The sequence below is a fragment of the Diplotaxodon limnothrissa genome, linkage group LG23, assembly GCF_057381915.1.
Source record: "Diplotaxodon limnothrissa isolate DT_005_m linkage group LG23, D_limnothrissa_male_GT1.1, whole genome shotgun sequence".
NCBI lineage: Eukaryota > Metazoa > Chordata > Actinopteri > Cichliformes > Cichlidae > Diplotaxodon > Diplotaxodon limnothrissa.
This window is the reverse complement of record NC_140617.1, coordinates 17,820,680-17,846,410: the sequence shown is the minus strand read 5'-3', so window position 1 is coordinate 17,846,410 and position 25,731 is coordinate 17,820,680. Positions and strand designations below refer to the sequence as shown.

The following is a 25,731-nucleotide window of genomic DNA, read 5'->3' as shown; positions in this document are numbered from 1 at the left end:
GAGTGGAATTGCCTTTTCAAATACCAGAAAGAAATCCTGGATTTTTGAATTCATTTCTTTCTTTCTCTCTCTTTTAAAATATGTTTAATATAAATTAAATTTAAAACATCTGCATGAAACAAAGAGGAAGTGTGTGAAAGAGACAGGGAATGTTTCTAAGTCTTCCTCCTCTATCAGATATTCTCTCCATACCTAAGAGTGTCCAGTCTCCAGCATGGATCCTTCAGTCCAGCCAAAAGCAGCTTCATTCCTGAGTCACCTGAATGATTGTAGCCCAGGTCCAGTTTTCTAATTTGGAAGGGGTTGGAGCTCAGAGCTGAGGCCAGTGACGTACAGCCTTCCTCTGTGATCAGACAGCCTGACAGACTGCAGACACACAAAACAACAATCCACCTCTGAACAATGATTTTGTGTTTGTCATACAATAATGTCTATCCAATTCTATCCATTCTATTTTATTTTATTTTATTTAAAAAGGACAATTTTAAACAGACAGTCATTGTCATGTCAAGCTTTTTTACACTATGAGCCAACCCGCTAAATTATTAGAGCGAAAGCCCAAACTCTCAGACAATCTGCTTTGAGCAGCACTTGGTAACTGTGGAAAGGAAGAACTCCCTTATAAATAAAGATCCTTCCAATAACAACAGGCTTCAGGAAGAGGTTTAAGGGATTATGGTAAATAGAAGAAATAAGCAGAGAGACAAGAACAAAACACAAATGAAGGAGAGAGGGGACACAAGTTAAATATTAATTGAACTTTAAACTTCAAAGTTTAAATATTAAAGTTAAATAAGTTTTAGAAATACTATAACTTGGCATTGTTGTTATTGTATCTTGTGTATTTTAATTTATATATTTTTTACCTTCATGAACAAACTTGTTCATGAGCAAAACTGTTTATTTTTCTTGAGCAACAAACTCCTCAAATTCAATATTTGGATTGTAGCAAAAGCTGAATTACGAATTTGTGGAACTGATATTAAAACTCTAAACTAAAACCTGCCATTTATGAAACACTGTCTTTTTTTTTACTCTGTGCGTGAGAAATGAGAAGTTGTTTTTTTCGGTGGATACTCGGAAATTGAATATAGTTCTGGCCTTCCAACCCATAATAATAATAATAATAATGGATTGGATTTATATAGCGCTTTTCAAGGCACCCAAAGCGCTTTACAATGCCACTATTCAGTCACTCTCACATTCACACACTGGTGGAGGCAGCTACAGTTGTAGCCACAGCTGCCCTGGGGCAGACTGACAGAAGCGAGGCTGCCATATCGCGCCATCGGCCCCTCTGGCCAACACCAGTAGGCAAGTAGGGTAAAGTGTCTTGCCCAAGGACACAACGACCAGGACAGAGAGCCCGGGGATCGAACCGGCGACCTTCCGGTTACAGATGTGATTCCCAACCCCCTGAGCCACGGTCGCCCATCTCTAATTGCCTGGCTGTCCTCACTCTCAACAGCACCATCAGAATCCACATCGCTGTTGTCTGAATCTGTTTTGAATCAGTGACGCGTGAGCAGAACAACTGAGAGGAACAGGCCTTTTGTTGGCTAAATTAATTCAGGTACATCAGCACAAACTCAACTACCACATTGATTGCTGTAGAACAAATGGCCTGATTAAACAAAACAGGCCACAAGAAACATAACCCGTACCGTACTTTTCTGTTACTAATTAAACAAAAAATTGACTGTAAAAATTCTTCTCACAGTACTTAGAACCTAATAGATGGATGGCTGCAAATTTACACCAGCTTAATGAGGGGAAAACTGAAGTCCTTGGCTGTGTCCCAATTCAGGGTCTGCACGCTTGAAGTACGCGCACTATGCGCACTATGCGCACTACGCGTACTACGCGTACTACGTACGGTGCGTACTATAAGTACGAGAAGTGCGGAAGTGAGAGGCTTGTGAAATGGGACGGTCTAGCCTTCGTCGCGCTGTTCAGGTTGCCTAGCAACCATGATACTAACCGCGAGAAACGTTACATACAGCTTTGTTTGACATAAATGAAGGAAGAAAAAAAGTTTTGTTGGTCATTCATTTTTGTCATGACATCACTTTGATTAGTTGAGTATCTGAGGCTGAGACCACGGGACTGTAAAACATGATTGTTGGGCTTCACTTCTGTACTGAACAGTCATTTAAGATTAGTTAGTAAATACCAATTAGCTAATGTTGTTCATGAGACTAAAATCCTCTCACTGTGGTAATGTAAATATAATATGGCCAATATTATAGTATTGTCAGAATATTATATATACATATATATATATATATATATATATACATATATATATATATATATATATATATACATATATATATATATATATACATATATATATACATACACATATATATACATATATATATACATATATATATATATATATACATATATATATACATACACATATATATATACATACATATATATATATATATATATATATATATATATATATATATATATATATATATATATATTAGGGGTGCAACAATATTCGTATCGATATTGAACCGTTCGATACAGTGCTTTCGGTTCGGTACGCATATGTATCGAACAAAACAAAATTTGTAATTTATTTTATCAACTTTCCTTCTGACGATGCTGTCTGTGTTGAGCGCTCAGTGAATCTGCGTTCGACTACTCCGCCTAGGCTGCACTGTCGAGCGCAGATCCACTGAGCGCTCAACACAGACAGCATCGTCAGAAGGAAGAGAGCAGGGCAAGCTAGCGAGACAGAAGTTAAGCTCTCCTTGCAACATGGACCTCCCCCACCCTCATTCAGATCTGGTGTTTGGAATTATTTTGGTTTTCATGTGAAGTATGACCCTGAAGGTAAGCGAGTCATGGACTAAAGTAAAACAGTATGTTGGATGTGCCATGCAATGCTCAATTACATGGGTGGGAACTAGTGTGTTAGCGCAGTTAGCTCGTTAACGTGTTGGCCGTCTAGCCCCATGCACGGGGCGATCGGCGGTAGCTCGTTAACGGAGATTTGCCGTGTAATGGCGTTAAGGTCATTTTAACGAGGTTAACCTGAAAGCACTAGTGGGAACACAACGAATATGACTGCACATTTACGCCGATATCATCCTAGTGCAAAGACAAAACCAACAAGCATGCATGCTACAAACTTTACCCGAGTCATTTAGACAGCCGTTAGCACATGATTCTCCTTATGTGGACCTGATATGTTTAATGTGCTGCTGAGAATATAGCCCAGAAGAAGCGGATAGTATAGCTTTTATTTTGGAAAGAGCCATTTCTCTGTAATAAACTCTCTTTTCCAAAGATGAGTGATTCCTCAATCAGATACAGGGCTCGCAAAATCGCTAGCCCGACGTCCTGGGGCTAGCGATTTTTCCAGTCGGGCTACCAAAATCTATCTCTGCCCTGCCCGTCCGGCTATTGTAGGAAGGAAAAATATATGTCAATGCTTTTGCATTCTTTCAGAAATGTAGCTGGGTAATTATGTCATTGGCATCGGTGAGCCACTGTCAATATGTGACATATTGAAATCGCGTTTGAATTTGCGCTTGTTTTTTTGCTTTCACTTTGCAATCGCGTGAACTGTGTATAGAGAGCGACAGTACTGTTTGGTGAGTGATGATAATTTGTGCACCAATTCCTCTGACATTGTCTTATTAATCTTTAGCTTACTACGCAAACATGACAAGTGAAATCTCCCGCAGCAAGCTTAAACATGTGAGAGGTTGATCGCGCAGAGAATCGCTGAGCTTATGTGAGTGCGTGTGTAAAAGCAGCAGGATATATATTTCAGTTCTGCTGAGCCAAATAAGACCGGTCAGGGTGAAGAAGTGACAGCCAAAGAAAAGCTTACCGCAAAACAGAAAAGTTATGACAAATCAGACTATAAGGCAAAAAGAAAGTGCAGCTTTATGGTTTCATGGACAAAATAATTTCTGTGGCTGCAATATGACGAGCTAAATAACCAGGGCTGCACATAAGTGGTCCGCAGGTGCGCATTCACTGTCAAAGTAAAAAACACGCACAAGGGTTAGGGTTAAATTTAAAAACTGTACTTTTGAGTTAAAATATATATTTATAATTTTAATAAATGACAAATTAAAAAGGCATGAACATTTTATTTTGTATCGAAAAAATATCAAACCGTGACACCAGAGTATCGAACCAAACCGTGAATTTTGTGTATCGTTGCACCCCTAATATATATATATATATATATATATATATATATATATATATATATATATCTATCTATCTAGAGGCTCTGAAACAACAAACATCACTAATGTCACACAACTGTGCCGACATGTGGCCAACAGCAATGTTTTAATGTTCTTCCTTATTAAACATTCGCGCATAAATAAGTGACGTCATAGTCAGTACTTACTTTTGACAGTTCACTCTTCGGCCGCTCCCTTCTGCCGTATTTTGCGGCAAAATTATCCACACCCACCGCCGCGCTATGAATTGTGGGATATATGGGACCACGAAGCGTGCACCGGACCACGCTTGATATTTGGGGAAATCGACGGCGCATTTGGAGTACGCATTTGAAGTACACTTTGAATTGGGACAGCCGTCGTCGCGTGGCGGTGACGTAATCGCGCTTAAAATGCGTACTTCAAGCATGCAGACCCTGATTTGGGACACAGCCCTTGTATGCGCTCATGACAGAATTTTATCCCAGATAGTGAAAGCCCTTGGTCCTCTCTCCTACTTTAGGTTAAATCCTATATCAGGAATTTATGTGTCACTTTGGACTCGACTCTTACACTGGATGGTCGTGTGAAGTCTCTGGTTCGGTCTTGTGTTTTTGTCATTTATGAGATGTGGCTAAGTTAAGCCCTATTTTATATCGCTCTGACTTGGAGATGTTATACATGTATTTATTTCCTCACGCTTGGACTATTGTAACTCACTGTTATGTTTATGTATCTAAGCAAAGGTTCTCTGGATTGTTGGCGGGTTGTGCAAAACACTGCAGCTAGGCTTCTGACAAAATCTTTTAAGTATTCACATGTGACACCGTTGCTATCTCAGCTACACTGGCTTCCTGTGGAATTTAGAGTCCATTTTAAGATCCTGATCTTGACTTTTATAGCTTCGCATTGACTGGCACCATCCTACATCTCTGATCTGCTACAGTTCTATCTCCCTAGGACAGACCTTCCCAAAGTGTGGGGCCCGCCCCCTGGGGGGGGGGGGGCGCAGAGCCATGGCAGGGGGGCGTGGGTTGAAAAGGGGGGGAAAAAAACAAGACGCTTGGACACTGCTAGCACGGGCGCCTACAGAAACGCAAAGCAGGAGATGAAGCATCGCTGAATATGTTTCCAAACCAACTTCATTCTAAGCCAAACACTAGAAAATATGGTGAAGCATATCTTCCCTTTGGCTTCACCTGCACAAGTGCCAAGGTAGGTCTCCCCTGCAGAATTGGTTTTCTCTTCATTGGGAGCAGCGCTGGGCTGTTTAAATCACGGACAAACAGTACCCCACATTTGTGATTTTTAGTTCACAAACACTTCTTGTAATGACTAACTACTCCTGACATTTTGGAGATATACATACTATACTATACTTTATACAGTAAAGTTACAGCGGGATACAAATAACATCAGGCTGATCCTGCCACGATTTGTTCCCTCGGTTCAAATCCCACAGCTGTTTATGTTTTTAAACCCATTTTGCACAGAGAGACATTTTTTGAAAAATGTATTGATAGCAATGTTGAATATTATTACACAGGAAAAAAAAACAAATACATGTAAAACAATTACACCGTGACACCTCTGCCTTTGTAAATGGAGGGACAGTAACTGCGTGTGTATAAGTAAGCGTGTAAAACCTGCAGATAGTCAGATTAACAGTATTTTGTCTCTATCTGCCATTCTGCAATTCATCTCATGTAAACAATAACGTGCGCACAGCGTGACGTGAAAAACGCACATACCTTTGATGCTGCGTGACAAACTCTGTATTCCTTGTCCACACGTAAACGCAAAAAAGGAGTTTTAAAAGTCTCAGTTTTCAGTGATTTGAAATGCCGTTTACGTGTGGACGAAACAGCTGCGTTTTCAAAAATACCTGTGTAGGTGTGTAAAAGAGTTTATTTTATTACTACCTGTAATTTATTGCAGATTACTTGTATTTGATTAATTGTTTACAAAATGTTTGAGGTGTCAAATAAACCGCAATGGAGCAAAATATGGGTGTGTGTGTGGGGGGGGGGCGCGCAAACTATTTTTTTGTAGAACAAAGGGGGGCCCAGCAAAAAAAGTTTGGGAACCACTGCCCTAGGAGATCCCTGAGGTCGTCTGATCAGGGCTTACTTGCTTTAAAACATACTAAGATGAGAACTAAGGGGGACAGAGTTTTTGCCACTGTGGCCCCTAGACTGTGGAACTCTCTCCCCCAAACCTTAAGAACTGTGGGCTTAGCAGTTATTTTTAAAAACAATTATTTTGTGATTCTGCCTAGAAAGGTGCTATATAAATAAAATTGTATTTATTTAATTTATTTAATAATCTATCCAAAGTTAAATTAAAGGTCACTTGACAATTTTAAAACGCTTAGTTGTTTATCAAATAATACCATTCAGAACTGAAATGATCAGCGGTGAAATATTTCACTCCTGACCTGAGAGTTTCCAGTGTACAATGTGGACTCTGTAGTGCAGCAGACAGAAGCTTGACTCCTAAATCCTGTAGATCATTGTTACTCAGGTCCAGCTCTCTCAGACTACAGGACTGGGAGTTGAGAACTGAAGACAGGGCACCGCAGCTTCTCTCTGAGAGGTTACAGTGAGTCAGTCTGAAAGAAACACACAAACAAATGAAATCAGTCAAATAAAACAAAAATTTGAAAATACGTAAAAATCCTGTAAAACTACTAAAGACATAATCTCTGACTTGTGACTGGAAATGCAATCTTCTCAGATCCATTTGTACATTTTAATAGCACATTCAGACAATGTAAAACAGTAACACTTTAATTTTTTAAACTTGTTTTGGTAACATCTCCGCTCCTGAAAAAAATCTCTCCTAGTAGCAACTATCACGCCCGCAGCAAGCAAAAGATACAATATTTTCCACTGTCAGAGATTATTTAAATGACTGCAGCTATTGTTGCACCCGACCAGTCCAGCTGGTATTCACACAAGATCACATGGGTAATGCAGGACTGAGCGCGAGGCCTGGGTTTTGAAATTTAGTGACTTGCCATACATAAAATAACAGTTCAGACATCACAAAAATGATACTAATGTTACTGAAATTAATACCAGTGTCTCCACATGTAGAATTATACCTTTCAGCAGTTAATCCTACTAAGGTGTTTTTGCATCACCGAAACATCTTTGTTATGTGTCAGACTTCTTAAGAAAATACCTTAAATGAAATATAAATAACTCTAACACACAATTTTAAATTAAATAAATTAGTTAAGAAAACAACATCACTATATCTCAGAAACCAAAATGATATCTCACTTATTCTGCTACCCAAAATCAGAGTCCTAAATAAAAGGCCACTTGACAAGGCTATAAAGCATAGTTGTTTATAGATGCAAATCATTCAGACTGTAAATGATCAGCAGTGAAATATTTCACTCCTGACGTGCAGTGTTGGGTAAGTTACTTTAAAAAAGTAATTAATTACTATTACTAATTACTTAATCAATATTGTATTTAAAATACTTATCTAATTACTGTGCCTGAAAAGTAACTTAATTACTCAATAAGTAATTTAACTAAATACTTATTAAAATCCCCATAAACCTTGAGTGGACAAACAATAGAAATTAAACTCTTTAAATAATAAATAATTTTTAAAAAAATACGAGTCAACATGAAATAGTTTAGCCTTTTTGCTTCCTGAATCATCTTTATTACATTCTATAAAAAAAACATTCTTTAACATTTTTTAGTAAGGAATGTAACTTTCTTTAGCTAAGAAACACAATTCCAGAATAACAAATATATTTTTCTGCAACATATCTGAATAACAAAAAAGCTTAACTTAAGAAATGTTATACATGACATATTTCACGCAGTAAACATTAAAATTTTTACATTTTTAAAGCAATGAGTAACATATTCATAAATAATGTATGTAATCATGTCATGTGATTCAACAAAGTGAAGTTAATTCTGAACTTTGGTTAACAAACAGAATTCCTCTGAAACTTCCTCAAACCAATGAGCACCATATTTCCTGCATGCTGTATGTACTGTATGTAGAAAAGTAAAGTGACGGGAATATTTCCATTTCATAAAACAGGCCCTCGCTTCAGCCGAGTCCGACATCTTCCGCTGTAGAATACGACTATGCGGCAAACTGGCGCGAAATGACGTGCAGCTGCACTACAGCGATGTTAAAGCGGCAGAGTTTATTTTTACCTTTAGAAGATAAATTATTGAAATTAAATAATATTTTCAGCGAGTTTAGTTATTTTACAATGTAACGCAAGTACATTGTAAGTAACTGTATTTAAAATACCTAAAAATGAACAGTAATTAGTTACTCTACTTTTTCAGTGGAAAAGTAATTTAAATACAGTAACTGCTGACCTGAGAGTTTCCAGTGTACAGTATGGACTCAGTAGAGCAGCAGACAGAATTGTCACTCCTAAATCATGTAGATCATTGTTACTCAGGTCCAGCTCTCTCAGACTACAGGACTGGGAGTTGAGAAATGAGGACAGCGCACCACAGCTTCTCTCTGAGAGGTTACAGTGACTCAGTCTGAAAAAACAAACAAACAAACTAATGAAATCAATAAATAAAACAAAATTTGTGAAAAAATGTAAAAATGCCAACATGCAACACAATTAATGGTTAACAAAATAACTTCATTAAAACACAATTGCCCTTCTAGATCAGCACTTAGTCCTTGTAAGGTCCACTTCCCCCACCTTCTGATTCAGAAGACATGAATACAAACTGCAAATCTAATAAAAACATAATTTCTGATTTGTGATTAGAAACGTAATCTTCTCAGATCTATTTGTACAATTTAGAGCCAAGTGGACAGCCGAAACAGGAACATTCATAGCAACAAAGATGAGAGAAGACATCTTTTCAGTAAATATTATGCTGTCAGGAAATACCAAAGGTAGGTAAATTCTAGTTGTTGTGGCTTTTTGGTAAGACATGATTTGTACTCTTCTGCTGCTTAGGGCTGGGCAATATCATACCGTTCACGATAATACTGGTATAATGTTAGGCAATGATAAGAAAATGAAATATTGCGATAGAATATAAGTAAAATGTGCATGTGCAGTGCATTTGTTTTCATACGCACATGTCAGAAAAAGTATGGCAGTGACGGAGAATGAGAAGGGCGAAAGCAGATCGTTGAATAAAACAGATGAACCAAAATTGGTTTGTAAAAACGGGGCCAACTTCAGTAGTGTGGAACTGGTGAGGTTTTTGTCTGTCAGATACCCACCAATTTTTGGTAGAACATGCAAGCGGGCTGAAAAACCTGGGGCTGCACAAGGTCAAAGCGTTAGCGCCGTCCAGCCCCACACACGGGGCGATCCGCGTTAACTTGCTAACGGTGATTTGCCATGTCATTTTAACGAGATTGCTGAGAGCACTGATTTTAATACTACTTTGTTAAGCTATGAAGCCGCACCGCTTGATTGATTGTCGGAGCATTACGGCTACCATAGTCACGTGCCTTATGGAGTAATACCTACTGTGATTCAACATAATATTAGTATTGTGTGTGTATAACCTCTTTTTAAGTTTTGTGGACATTATACATGGTTATGCTTAGGATATGTCGGCCCATTTCTACTGAAAATGCCCTTTGGTTTAACTGTCAGCATGGAATTTGCATTTGCACTGTAACATTTTTATATAGCTTTAATGCACATAAAAAAACCAGCTGCTTGTTTAAGTTAAAATACATTGTTCGGGGTTTTTTTTTTTGCACTAATAAAGTTGTAGAGTTGTTAAGTATTTTGTCTCGCGTCAATTATATTGTCAGTTATATCGTTACCGCAAATTTTCAAATATATAAATATTTTTGGACATATTGTTCTACCCTACTGCTGCTCTTTCTACACCTTGTGGATGAGTTACTCTGATATCAAGAAACATGTACCTCATTCAAGTTTTTCCTCTAAACTAAAGTTTTTCCACACTCTATTCCAGCTACAAATCACAGGTGGAACCCTTCAAATCAAATCAAATCGATTTCTATAGCACTTTTAAAAGCAACAGAGTTGACCAAAGTGCTTCGCAATTAGTTCAGAACATGAGAAAACAATAGAAAAACAAATACAGATAAACGAGATGAGGCAATGACAATGTATACAACATAAAAACAAGACAAAAATAGCAAACAGAAAAAAAGGCCTGATGGTACTCAAACTGAACTCGAATTAAAAACCAACATAAAAAAAATGAGTTTTAAGGCATGCTTCTAAAGACTGACTAGACTCTGAAGTACGAATATCATCTGTCAAGTTAGTCCAGAGTCTAGGCACTGCAACTGCAAAGGCCTGATCTCCTCTACGCTTCAATCGAGACCTCGGTTGTACTAAGAGCATCTGGCTAGACAATGTCATTGCTCTTTAAATAGAAAAGAAAGAAATAACTGTGCCCATGTGGATCCTTATCATTCAAGATCGTGAAAAGATTCTATACTCAGAGAATATTGTTGATTTCATATGACAGAGAAGATTTGGGAGATGCAGGAGGTGAAGATTTCTCAGAACACTAGGCACTTTGACTTCACTGTGTAAAGTATGGAAGTCAGAAAAGGAGGGAGAAGTGAGGAGATGGACACAAAGGAAATGTCTTGGGCAGACTCAAACTCAAGCACTGGAGTCACAACTCTAACCTTTAGTACATGAGTCACATACTCAGTAAACTATAGCAGCAGTCAGCAGTTTGTCAGTTAATTTGAAGACGATGAGAATGGCTATGAGCCAATCCAAAAACAACCTCATCAGCAGCCACGAAAGGGGAAAAAAGCATTTAGACTGAATGGTCTTCTTGCCCAAGGAGTGAGCCACTGTACTCATTGTACAGGCTATCCAAGCTGATTTCAACTTTTGATCCCAGATACCACCTGGAAAATCATCCAAATTAGGAGATTTTCCCTGATCTGAGTTGTGTTTTCAATTCAGTTGTAACAAAAGAAGAGCTGTTATCTGTGTGCCCACAATAAAAAGAAAGACAATGTACATGTGTAAAGTCTAAAATCATTAAAAGCAATGGAAAAGCTTATTATGGATAGTGGTGCAGTTTATCATCAAAGGCTGGCAAAAAGGACACCATGTTGGCAATAAATGGCATGAAGTCTGAGTTGTTTTTGTATTTTTGATTTTTGTGGGCGGATTATAATCTGGAGGAAATTTTATGGCAGCCATAGAAGAGACAACCAGGGAAAGTATGCTTAAGACGGAAGGAGCTAGAACTGCTTGTTTGATATGCACCAAAGTCTGCACCAACAATGTGACAACTCCCACTTGGCAACAGTGTGAAGGAAAAACTCCAGGAGAATGAGGCTCAGGAGGTACAACCATCTGCTGTTAACAGTTTGGGGTGAGGGGAGAGCTCAGGTCAAGAATAGTAAACAAACACTGAAGCCCAAGGCACAGTGTAGTAAAAATTAATGATTAAATGCAAAACTGGTGCATGAACACATGGAAAGTAAAGTTTGATTGTTTGGTTTTTTTTAAAAGACCAGTAACACAGCAGCAGCACTAATAATGATACTGCCATAGTTTTTGGATGTTGCATCACAAGAACATTGAGTTTATGAGACATTAAAAAGGTTACAGTTGTTTTAGAGTAATTGCCATGCTTTGGGACACAAATTCTTACAAAGATGGAAAGTCTGATTAAATAAATTACAGACTCAACTGCATGATAAAAGTAGAGGGATCAGTACAAATGTACTTACACAGCTTTGTTGGAGGCTTTGACCACTGGCAGTAGCCTCCGAAGAGCCTCCTCTGAAGCTGAGTATTTCTTCAGGTCAAATACATCCAGATCTTTTTCTGATGAGAGTAAGATGAAGACCAGAGCTGACCACTGAGCAGGAGACAGCTCATCTGTGGAGAAACTTCCTGAAGTCAGTGACTGTTGGATCTCCTCTACTAGAGAACGATCATTCAGTTCATTCAGACAGTGGAACAGATTGATGCTTTTCTCTGCAGACAGATTCATACTGAGTTTCTTCTTAATGTACTGGACTGTTTCCTGAATAGTCTGTGAGCTACTTAGTGTGTCTGGCAAAAAATTTCGTAGGAGAATCTGATTGGGCTGCATTGAAAGACCCAGGAGGAAGCGCAGGAACAAGTCCAGGTGTCCATTTGGACTCTGTAAAGCCTTGTCCACAGCACTCTGGTGGACATACTGTAGTTTTGGTGCATTAAAAAATTTTGACCACCAGGACGATGTCTGTTGTTCTTCCAGCAGATTGACTGCAGAGTTGATGAAGGTCATGTGGACATGAAGAGCAGCCAGAAACTCCTGAACACTCAGATGGATGAAGCAGAACACCTTGTCCTGGTACAGTCCTCTCTCTTCTTTAAAGATCTGTGTGAGCACTCCTGAGTACACTGAGGCTGCTCTGATATCGATGCCACACTCTGTCAGGTCTGATTCATAGAAGATCAGGTTTCCTTTCTGCAGCTGATCAAAAGCCAGTTTTCCCAAAGACTCAACCGTCCTCCTGCTCTCTGGAGTCCAGTGTGGATCTGTCTCAGCTCCTCCATCATACTTGACCTTCCTTATTTTGGCCTGAACCACCAGGAAGTGGATGTACATCTCAGTCAGGGTCTTGGGCAGTGTTCCTTTCTCTCTGGTTTGCAGCACATCCTCCAGAACTGTAGCAGTGATCCAGCAGAAGACTGGGATGTGGCACATGATGTGGAGGCTTCGTGATGTCTTGATGTGGGAGATGATCCTGCTGGCCTGCTCCTCATCTCTGGATCTCTTCCTAAAGTACTCCTCCATCTGTGGATCAGTGTACCCTCTAATCTCTGTCACCATATTAACACATTGTGGAGGGATCTGATTGGCTGCTGCAGGTCGTGTGGTTATCCAGATGCGAGCAGAGGGAAGCAGGTACCCCCTGATGAGGTTTGTCAGCAGCACATTCACTGAGGTGGACTTTCTAGGGTCAGTTAGGATTGTAGTTTTGTGGAAGTCCAGAGGAATTCGAGACTCATCTAGACCATCAAAGATGAACACAACTTGGAAGTCTTCAAAGCTGCAAATTCCTGCTTTTTTGGTTTCAGTAAAGAAGTGATGAACAAGTTCCACCAAGCTGAACTTTTCCTCCTTCAGCACATTCAGCTCTCTGAAAGTGAATGGAAATATGAACTGGATGTCCTGGTTGACTTTGTCTTCAGCCCAGTCCAGAGTGAACTTTTGTATTAAGATTGTTTTCCCAATACCAGTCACTCCCTTTGTCAGCACTGTTCTGATTGGTTCATGTCTTCCAGGTGATGCTTTAAAGATGTCTTCTTGCCTGATTGTTGTTTCTGGTCTGGCAGGTTTCTTGAACACAGTTTCAATCATTCTGGCCTCATGTTCATCATTGATCTCTGCAGTCTCTCCCTCTGTGATGTAGAGCTCTGTGTGGATCTGATTCAGAAGCGTTGGGTTTCCTGCTTTAGCAACCCCCTCAAACACACACTGGAACCTCTCCTTCAGGTTAGATTTGAGTTTAAACTGACAGTTTTGAAGACCCTCTGAATTTAAAACAGGAAACAAGATGATTAGTGTAATCCATTTTATATAGAATGAAGAATAATATAATACACACACACACACACACATATACACATATATATATATATATTAGGGGTGCAACGATACATAAAATTCACGGTTCGGTTCGGTTCGATACTTTGGTGTCACGGTTCGATATTTTTTCGATACAAAAAAAATGTTCATGCCTTTTTAATTTGTCATTTATTAAAATTATAAATATATATTTTAACTCAAAAGTACAGTTTTTAAATTTAACCCTAACCCTTGTGCGTGTTTTTTATTTTGACAGCGAATGCGCACCTGCGGACCACTTATGTGCAGCCCTGGTTATTTAGCTCGTCATATTGCAGCCACAGAAATTATTTTGTCCATGAAACCATAAAGCTGCACTTTCTTTTTGCCTTATAGTCTGATTTGTCATAACTTCTCCGTTTTGTGGTAAGCTTTTCTTTGGCTGTCACTTCTTCACCCTGACCTGTCTTATTTGGCTCAGCAGAACTGAAATGCTTTTACACACGCACTCACATAAGCTCAGCGATTCTCTGCGCGATCAACCTCTCACATGTTTAAGCTTGCTGCGGGAGATTTCACTTGTCATGTTTGCATAGTAAGCTAACGATTAATAAGACGATGTCAGAGGAATTGGTGCGCAAATTATCATCACTCACAGATCAGTGCTGTCGCTCTCTATACACAGTTCGCACGATTGCAAAGTGAAAGCAAAAAAACAAGCGCAAATTCAAACGCGATTTCAATATGTCACATATTGACAGTGGCTCACCGATGCCAATGACATAATTACCCAGCTACATTTCTGAAAGAATGCAAAAGCATTGACATATATTTTTCCTTCCTACAATAGCCCGACGGGCAGGGTAGCCCGACTGAAAAAATCGCTAGCCCCAGGACGTCAGGCTAGCGATATTGCAAGCCCTGTATCTGATTGAGGAATCACTCATCTTTGGAAAAGAGAGTTTATTACAGAGAAATGTCTCTTTCCAAAATAAAAGCTATACTATCCGCTTCTTCTGGGCTATATTCTCAGCAGCATAAGGAGAATCATGTGCTAACAGCTGTCTAAATGACTCGGCTAAAGTTAGTAGCATGCTTGTTGTTTTTGTCTTTGCACTAGGATGATGTCGGCGTAAATGTGCAGTCATATTCGTTGTGTTCCCACTAGTGCTTTCAGGTTAATCTCGTTGAAATGACCTTAACACCACAACACGGCAAATCTCCGTTAACGAGCTACCGCCGATCGCCCCGTGCATGGGGCTAGACGGCTAACACGTTAACGAGCTAACTGCGCTAACACACTAGTTCCCACCCATGTAATTGAGCATTGCACGGCACATCCAACATACTGTTTTACTTTAGTCCATGACTCGCTTACCTTCAGGGTCATACGTCACATGAAAACCAAAATAATTCCAAACGCCAGATCTGAATGAGGGTGGGGGAGGTGCCCTGCGCTCTTCCTTCTGACTATGCTGTCTGTGTGGAGCACTCAGTGGATCTGCGCTCGACAGTGCAGCCTAGGCGGAGTAGTCGAACGCAGATTCACTGAGCGCTCCACACAGACAGCATCGTCAGAAGGAAAGTTGATAAAATAAATTACAAATGTTATATTGTTCGATACATATGCGTACCGAACCGAAAGCACTGTATCGAACGGTTCAATATCGATACGAATATCGTTGCACCCCTAATATATATATATATATACACATATATATATATATACACACACACACACACACACACACACACACACACACACATATATATATACACATATATATATATATATATATGTGTATATATATATATGTGTATATGTGTATATATATATATATATATATATATGTGTATATGTGTATATATATATATATATATATATATATATATATATATATATATATATATATATATATATGTGTATATATATATATATATATATATATATATATATATATATATATATATATATATATATATATAGTTGCACCCCCAATATATATATATATATATATATATATATATATATATATATATATATATATATATATATATATATATATATATATATATATTGGGGGTGCAACAATACACAAAATTCACGGTTCGGTTCGGTTCGATACTTTGGTGTTACAGTTCGATATTTTTTCGATACAAAAAAAATGTTTATTTTGACAGCGAATGCGCACCTGCGGACCACTTATGTGCAGCCCTGGTTATTTCGCTTGTCATATTGCAGCCACAGAAATTCTTTTGTCCATGAAACCATAAAGCTGCACTTTCTTTTTGCCTTATAGTCTGATTTGTCATAACTTTTCCGTTTTGTGGTAAGCTTTTCTTTGGCTGTCACTTCTTCACCCTGACCTGTCTTATTTGGCTCAGCAGAACTAAAATATTGTGGCGAGCTCAGACAAGGAGGAGATGGAGGTGTCGTTTGGTCTTGCTTCCCGTGAGCTAGCCAGGGAGCACAGCCGTTTATTGACATCTGCAGAAGAACACTGCCGCTAGCTAACTGCTCAGCGCGGCAACCGCACAGCAACAACAACAACAACACACAGGGCGCCCTCTGACCCCGGATGGATACACCGTCGCAGCGAGAGGGCGTCACCCGTCACTATGGCAACATAAACAACACATAACTGTACAAAAAGAACCCCGAACAGCCCTGACCCGCTACATAGCCCGCACCTAAGGGGTCAGTCGCCCCCAACGACCCCATTACCCCACACAAAGTCCTGCAAATGTCCAGGTGCCTTCTTTTGGCGCACCGGCCGGTCACGACCGGCGGGGGAAAAGTCACTCGGGTCAGAACATGGGGTGCCACCATCATCCCACTTCTGACACCAATGTGGCGAGCTCAGACAAGGAGGAGACGGAGGTATCGTTTGGTCTTGCTTCCCGTGAGCTAGCCAGGGAGCACAGCCGTTTATTGACATCTGCAGAAGAACACTGACGCTAGCTAACTGCTCAGCGCGGCAACAGCACAGCAACAACAACAACAACAACACACAGGGCGCCCTCTGACCCTGGAAGGACACACCGTCGCAGCGAGAGGGCGTCACCCGTCACTATGGCAACATAAACAAAACATAACTGTACAAACAGAACCCCGAACAGACCTGACCCGCTACAATATATATCCCGCTGCTTTTACACACGCACTCACATAACGCTCAGCGATTCTCTGCGCGATCAACCTCTCACATGTTTAAGCATGTTTAAGATTTCACTTGTCATGTTTGCATAGTAAGCTAACGATTGATAAGACAATGTCAGAGGAATTGGTGCGCAAATTATCATCACTCACCAATCAGTGCTGTCGCTCTCTATACACAGTTCGCGCGATTGCAAAGTGAAAGCAAAAAACAAGCGCAAATTCAAATGCGATTTCAATATGTCACATATTGACAGTGGCTCACCGATGCCAATGACATAATTACCCAGCTACATTTCTGAAAGAATGCAAAAGCATTGACATATATTTTTCCTTCCTAAATTCAAATTCAAATTCAAATTTTATTTGTCACGTACACAGTCATACACAGTACGATATGTAGTGAAATGCTTGGACAACTGCTCGTGACCTAAAGAAAACAAAAAAGGAAAAGGCTATGAATAAGATAGGAAATAAATATGAAAAATTAAAAAGGGTAAATTTAACTAGGAAGGAATAAAATATAAATTAAGGTTAAAAATGAAATAACTGTACAACACAAATTAGAATGAAGGGTAAATTTAACTGGGAGAATAAGATAAAATATATAAATTAAAGTTGAAAATAAAATAACTGTACAACAAAATACACAATATAGAACTATATAAGAATGTATGAAGAAATATAAATAAATATATACACAATAACAGCAGCATATACACAATAACAGCAGCGTGATTTAAGTAATGAAGTGAAAACAATGTCCAGAATGTCCAGTGTGTGTAAGAACTGTATGTGTGGGTCAGTACTGTGTGGTGGTGTGATTGAGAGACCGTATCGCCTGCGGGAAGAAGCTCCTCCTCAGTCTCTCTGTGTTGGTCTTCAGGGAGCGGAATCGCTTTCCTGACCTCAACAGAGAGAACAGTCTGTTGTTGGGATGGCTGAGGTCCTTCACGATCTTCCTGGCCTTGGTCCAGCACCGCCTGCTGTAGATTGAGTGCAGGTCAGGGAGCTCGGAGCGGATGGTGCGCTCAGCTGACCGCACAACCCTCTGTAGAGCTCGTCTGTCCTGCATGGTGCTGTTCCCGAACCAGGTTAAGATGTTTCCCGTCAGGATGCTCTCTATGGTGCAGGAGTAAAAGTTCCTGAGCACCTTGGAGGGCAGTTGGAAGTCTCTCAAGCGTCTGAGGTGGTAGAGACGCTGACGGGCCTTTTTCACCACGGTGTTGATGTGACAGGACCATGACAGGTCCTGCGTGATGTGAACTCCGAGGTATTTGAAGCTGTCCACTCTCTCCACTGGGCACTCGTTGATGACAGGGGTCTGGTAGTTCCTCTCCTGCTTAGTGCTGAAGTCCACTATCAGCTCCTTTGTCTTACTGACGTTTAGAAGGAGGTTGTTCCTCTGGCACCAGTTCTCCAGATTCCTAATCTCCTTCAGGTAGGCCGTCTCATTGTTATCAGAGATCAGGCCCACCACGACGGTGTCGTCAGCAAACTTGATGATGGTGGTGGAGCTGGTAGTGGCCACACAGTCATGTGTGTACAAAGAGTACAGCAGGGGGCTCAGAACACACCCCTGGGGGGCTCCAGTGCTGAGAGTGGTGGAGGCTGAGACATGTCCGCCCATCCTTACTGCCTGTGGTCTGCCAGTTAGGAAGTTGGAGATCCACAGACACATAGATGAGCTGAGTCCCAGATGCTCCAGCTTGGTGGTGAGTGTGGAGGGAATTATGGTGTTAAATGCAGAGCTGTAGTCTATGAAGAGCATTTTAACATAATTCCCCTTTCTAGTGTCCAAGTGAGTGAGTGATGTGTGGAGGAGATGAGAGATGGCATCGTCTGTGGAACGATTTGGACGGTAAGCAAACTGTAGTGGGTCCAGTGTGTCTGGTAGTGAAGAAATGATGAAGTCTCTGACCAGGCGTTCAAAGCACTTCATCACTACTGAGGTGAGGGCTACAGGGCGATAGTCATTAAGAGAAGCAGAGTGGGGTTTCTTCGGGACAGGAACAATGATGGACTCTTTGAAGCATGTGGGGATCACCGACTGAGATAGAGAGATGTTGAATATCTCAGTGAACACAGGAGCTAGCTGGTATGCGCAGTCTCTTAGGATACGACCTGGGATGCCGTCTGGTCCTGCTGCTTTCCTGGTGTTCACTCTCTTGAAGGTTCTCCTTACTTCATGCTCGGAGATGACGAGCACGCTTCCGGTGCTGGCAGTATCTTCCTGTCTGCAGCCGTTAGCGCCGCTAGCACTAGCATTGTTGGAGACCTTAGCTGCAGCCTCGAAGCAAGCATAGAAAGTGTTCAGCTCGTCTGCCAGAGTCACGGCCGCGTTCGTCATACCGGTTGTTGGTGCTTTATAGTCCGTTATTGTCCTTAGTCCCCGCCACAGGCTCCTAGAGTCACTCTGTTGGAGTTGTGACTCTAGTTTCCTCCCGTAGCGCTGCTTCGCCTCTTTCACCGCCCTCCGCACGTTATATGACGCGGCTTTGTACGGGTCCATGTCCCCCGTCATGAGTCCCGTGTTGTAGGCAGCGGTGCGGGATCTCAGAGCGTCGCGGATGGTTTTATCCACCCACGGCTTCTGGTTGGGAAACGTTGTGGTAGTCTTTGTCTCCACGGTATCATCCGCTAGTTTCCCGATGAATCCCACAACCGCTTCCGTAAACACGTTGACATCATCATCGGAGCTGTTTCTGAACATGCCCCAGTCTGTGTCATCGAGTGCGTCCTGTAACGCGGCCACCGATTGATCCGTCCAGCGCGCGACCTTCCTCTGAACCGGAACTTCCTGTTTCAGCCTTTGTTTGTATTTTGGGATGAGGAAGATGGCGGCGTGATCAGATTTGCCAAAAGGAGGGCGGGATTGTGCCTTGTAGCCGTCCTTGACCGTAGTGTAGCAGTGGTCCAGTGTCCTTTCACCTCTGGTGGGGCAGGAGATGTGTTGATAAAAGTTCGGCGCTGCGCGTTTGAGGTTCGCGCTATTAAAGTCCCCCGTCACAATAAGCGCAGCGTCCCGGTGTTGTGTCTGGTGCTGTGTGAGTGCCTCATGCAGCTCGCATAAGGCGGTGACCGTGTCCGCTTGTGGTGGAATATAAACGGCACTTATAATGACCGATGTAAATTCCCGAGGTAGATAAAAAGGACGACACATGATGGACAGTAGTTCCAGATTTGGTGTGCAGGAGCGTGTGAGAGGAACAACGTTCGCACTGTTGCACCAGTTGTTGTTCACCATTAAACACACGCCGCCTCCCCTTGACTTCCCCGAGTCCCGTGTCCTGTCCATGCGGTGAACCGAGAAGAACTCGGCCGGCTGGATGGCGTGGTCCGGCACCGCTGGGTTCAGCCATGTCTCGGTGAAGCAGAGGAGATTGCAGTCCCGAATGTCTCTCTGGAACTTTACCCTGGCCCTGAGGTCGTCAAGCTTGTTCTCCAGTGACTGGACGTTGGCGAGCAGGATGCTAGGCAGAGGTGTGCGGTGTGCACGAGCTCTCAGTCTGTTCCTGACGCCGGCTCGCTTCCCTCTAGGCTGCCGCCGCTTCCCTTTGTTCTCCCTCAAGATCTCACTCGGCCAGCTCGGATCCGGAGTTAAAAACTTCGAATTGTGAGTACATTGTAAACCAATAGAAACAAGAGTGTCACTGTCATACCTAATGTACCCAATGGTGGTGATTTTGCCGATTTAGAAACGCTGAAAACTAACTTAAAAAACAAAGACAAAGAAAAAGTGGTCGGAGCAGTCGTGACCGCAGCCGACCTCACCGGTAGCCCGACTGGAAAAATCGCTAGCCCCAGGACGTCGGGCTAATGGCTGTCTAAATGACTCGGGTAAAGTTTGTAGCATGCGTGCTTGTTGTTTTTGTCTGCTTCCACTTGTCTTTGTACTAGGATGATGTCGGTGTAAATGTGCAGTCATATTTGTTGTGTTCCCACTAGTGCTGTCAGCGTAAATCTCGTTGAAATGACGTTAACGCCACAACACGGCAAATCTCCCTTAACGAGCTACCGCGGATGGCCTGTGCATGGGGCTGGACGGCCAACACGTTAACGAGCTAACTGCGCTAACACACTAGCTCCCACCCATGTAATTGAGCATTGCGTGGCACATCCAACATACTGTTTTACTTTAGTCCATGACGTGCTTACCTTCAGGGTCATACGTCACATGAAAACCAAAATAGTTCCAAACGCCAGATCTGAATGAGGGTGGGGCAGGTTCAATTTGCCATGTTGCAAGGAGAGCTTAACTTCTGTCTCGCTAGCTTGCCCTGCGCTCAGTGAATCTGCGTTCGACTACTCCGCCTAGGCTGCACTGTCGAGCGCAGATTCACTGAGCGCTCAACACAGACAGCATCGTCAGAAGGAAAGTTGATCAAATAAATTAAAAATTTATTTTGTATTGTTCGATACATATGCATACCGAACCGAAAGCACTGTATCGAACGGTTCAATATCGATACGAGTATCGTTGCACCCCTAATATATATATGTATATATATATATATATATATATACACACACACACACACACACACACGTGTGTGTGTGTGTATATACACATATACACATGCATACATACATACGTGTTTAGACCATTATTATACAGCACTAAATCACAACAATAGTCGCCTCAAGGTGAGACCAAGTAATACCTCTTGTTGCACTCTACATTACCTCTTATCCACCTTTAAAGCCAGACACTCCACTCAATGCTCAAGCTTATGTAGAAAGTTACACGTTTTACTAGATTGGGGCAAGACTGGAATTTGGGTCACCTATCATGGTGCAACTGTGACTGTGACAGACAACTCAGCCTCTTACTAAAAAGATTGGTTTGTAAACCATAGCACTGGTGGAATACAATGCTTGCAAAGAGATAACTATGGGATTTGAGTCACCATTTTTCTAGTGGGTCACAATAAATGTGAATATAGATTGGATTAACTCTCTGTATTATATTCAACAGCGTTTCCTGAATAATACCAGAGATACAGAAAAAGGGACTCTGAACAGCTGCATGCTGCATCACTCATGATTTGGCAGAATAGAATGGCACTGGACATTTTGCTAGCTGAGAAAGGGGGTGTTTGCAGAATGTTTGGTAGCAGCTGTTGCACATTCATCCCAAACAACACCTCTCCAGATGGCTCTGTGACACGTTGGCAGAAGAACTAGCTGAAATTCTGGGATCAATGATCCATTTAAGGACTTCCAAGACCAATGGTTTTGAAAGTAGAATGGTCTAATCTCTTCTCTCTTAGTATCTATTGCAGTTGCAGCCGCCTTGCTGATGCTGTGTGGCTGCTGCCACATTCCATTTATTTGAGCACCAATTCCCCGACTAATTGACACGGCGCTTACCAAGACCAATTACATGAATGACCAACTCTGTCTGGCTGATGAAGATGTCTCATATGACATCTCAGCATATGCTGGATTGTAACGTGTTGAAAACTGATAAGGATAAGGAGATACATGGACTTAATTAATCATAAATAAACACAGCATTGCTTTTATTGAAAAACGCTAAAAGAGTTAAGTTGTTTGAGTCTGTTGTGTTATATCACATATGATGAACCAGCTAAACATAGCACATACCTGTCGCCATGACATTCTCTCCCACTATTAACTCTATCCTAAACATGTCGTCATATGGCGAAGGAATTCCTGGTGTTGGGTCACTAGGAGGAGGGGGTAACTGCATAAAGAGTGACAGACAGACTTCCCCAATTTGAGGTTCCTGAATAGACTCTGTGCATTCTGTGACTCCTTTTTGATAAAAATGGTAAATGGTAAATGGCATTTGTATAGCGCTTTTCTAGTCCCTAAGGACCCCAAAGCGCTTCACACTACATTCAGTCATTGACCCATTCACACACACATTCACACACTGGCGATGGCAAGCTACATTGTAGCCACAGCTGCCCTGGGGCATACTGACAGAGGCGAGGCTGCCGGACACTGGCGCCACCGGGCCCTCTGACCACCACCAGTAGGCAAACATGGGGTTAGTATCTTGCCCAAGGATATTTGAAATGCAGCCAGGAGGCAGCCTGAGATCGAACCACCGACCTTCTGATTAGTGGCTGACCTGCTCTGCCACCTGAGCTACAGCCACTCCTTTTTGTAAGATAAAGTAAAGCTTCGCCTCTGCTCTGTCTCCGTTTGTCTTATCTTATTTTTCTAACAGGGTGTTACAGAGGAATTTTTGCGACTCTTGTTTGCAAATCCTTTTAAACTCATTTAGGCTAGATGTAACCATCAGGCAGTCATTTTCAGGTCACTACAGAGATGTTTGACAGGGTTGAAGTCAGCTCTCACTGGGTTAGTCTCAGACATTTGCGGAGCTGTTCCTAAGCCACAGCTGTGATGTCCTCGCTGTGTACTTAGGGTCATTGTTGTTTTGGAAGTTTTACCTTCAGCACTATGGAGGAGGCCTTCATTAAGGATATCTTTGTACCATACAGCTTTCCATCAACCTTGACCAGTCTCCCAGTCCTTGCAGCTGAGATACACCACCACAGCATGATGCTACCCCCACCGTGCTTTGCTGTTGGGATAGTATCGGGTAGATGATGAGTGATGCCTGGTTTCTTCCAGAGAAAGACTTTAGAATTGAAGAATTGATTTTATTAAAGCAGAAAGTCTTGTTCCTCACAGTCCGAGAGTCCTTCAGGTGCTTTTTTGAACTCCAAATGGGCTTTCATGTGTTTTGCACTGAGGAGAGGCCTGTGTCAAACAACTCTGCCATAAAGCCGAAACCTGTGGCGGTGCTGCAGTGATTGTTGTCCTTCTGGAACATAGTCCCATCTTCACAGAGGCTCTGTGAAGCTCAGAGTGAATTTCAGGCTCTTGGTCATCTCTCTCACTAAGACAATCTTGGGAGAATCCTTATAGTCTCTACCATTAGAGAATTATAAAGGCAAGAAGTTTTCTGTGGCCTCCTCCACATCTGTGCATTGCAACAACCCTATCTCTTAGGTTTGACTTCATGGCTTTGCTCTGATTTGTCAGCTGCGATGTCTTCTATAGAGAGGGGTGTACCTTTCCAAAACATAATCAGTCAATTTTTATTGTACTACAAGTGGCTTCCACTCAAGGTGTAGAAACTTCTAAGCAGTCAAGAAAAGCGGAAAGCTTGAATACTTATCTAAACATTGTTTTTATGATATATTTTTTTAATTAAAAAAAATTGGAATCATGTTTTCAGTTTGTCATTATGGTGTATTGAGTAAAGACTATTAAAATAAAAAAATATTCAAAAGATTGTAGCATCAGGCTCCAAAAGTGAAGCAAAAAGAAAGCTTCGGATGAGAAGTGCTTGACTCCCTGGTATAACTCACAAACTCACATCCTAAAGCAGAAAATCCATAATCTGATGAAAATGATGTCTCACTAATGTAGAAGATCTTAATTTAGCCTGAAGAGACAGTTTGTTTGTCAACAAAAGAAAAGCCCTCTCTAAAGTCATGACATCTTAATATTCATCAATGGTTGAAATAAATAAGAACAACCCTAGGTTTCTCTTTAGCATTTTAGCCAAGCTGACAGAAAGTCAGATCCCTGTTGAGCCGAGATTTCCTTTAAACTTAACTAGTAATGAGTTAATAAATTTCTTCACAAATAAAATTTTAACCATGAGAGAAAATCTATCAGTCTATCTCTATTTATCAGCTACATAGCACAGGCCTTCAAGCTGGCAGTTGTTAAACAATTAGTTAAAAAATCATCACTTGACCCAACTGTCTTAGCTAGACATAGGCAAATATCCAACCTTCCTTTTATTTCAATTTTTTTTTTGAAAAAGAGTAGTTGTAAAACAGCTAACTGATATAGGACTGCTTTCTTCCATTTGTGCTCTAAGATCAGAAACAGAGTGACTTTCAGAGTGAAGCTGAAAAAGTAGTTCATGCATTTATTACTCTTAGGCTGGACTACTGTAATTCTTTCTGAAAAGCCTTCAGTTGATCCAAAATGCTGCAGCAAGAGTCCTGACAGGGACTAGAAAGAGAGAGCAGATTTGTCATATATTGGCTTCCCTTCATTGACTCCCTGTTAAATCCGCAAATCAAAAACCTGCTACTCACATACAACATCTTAAATAATCAGGCCCAATCTTATCTAAATTACCTTATAGTGCCATATCACCCAGTTAGACCACCCAGTTAGTCGTCTCATTGTTAAAAATTTCTATGTATAATTGTATAAGTGTATAAATAGGGTCTGTACCTTAAAATATATAGCCGCCTGAGGTGACAGGAGACGGCTGGATTTTATGTGAATTCCAATCAGAGTGTTGAGAGATATCACTGGCTTTCAGAAGAAAGGTGTGGGTGAAACTGTGCAGGATGTACAGAGGGTAAACAAGTTTGTGGCGGGACGTGGTTTGTGCCAGGGCTGCAGGGGAGGCTGACACACACCAGAACCTCATCATGCCTCCCTTACATGAGCACCATATTATAAAATCTGGTAGCTTGGCTTGGGTTCTTGCCGACAGTGCCGCTGGCCCCAGTGGTGTTCCTGTGCACTTGAGGGATCTGCTCAGTCTGAGCCAGAGGTCCGCACACAGGAGGCACCTGCTCAGCCCAAGAGGGAGGTCAGCATGCAAGAGGGACTTGTTCAGCCCGATCCGGAGGTCAGTGAGCCCTCTGGTCCTGCCTCGTCTGGTCCTGCCTCGTCTGGTCCTGCATGCTGGCCACCTGCCAAGCCGCCTGTTAGCCTAGGGTCATGTCCACGCCTGCTGTGACACCGCCGCTTTCCACACAGTCGCCCCACAAACCAACCTGCATATCACACCTACTCAGGT

General features: G+C 41.5%; 1 pseudogene; it reads right to left on the bottom strand.

The window, feature by feature from the left end:
• The window catches only part of LOC146607784 (protein NLRC3-like), a 40,920-nt pseudogene that overhangs the window by 5,827 nt on the left and 9,362 nt on the right, over window positions 1-25,731 (bottom strand).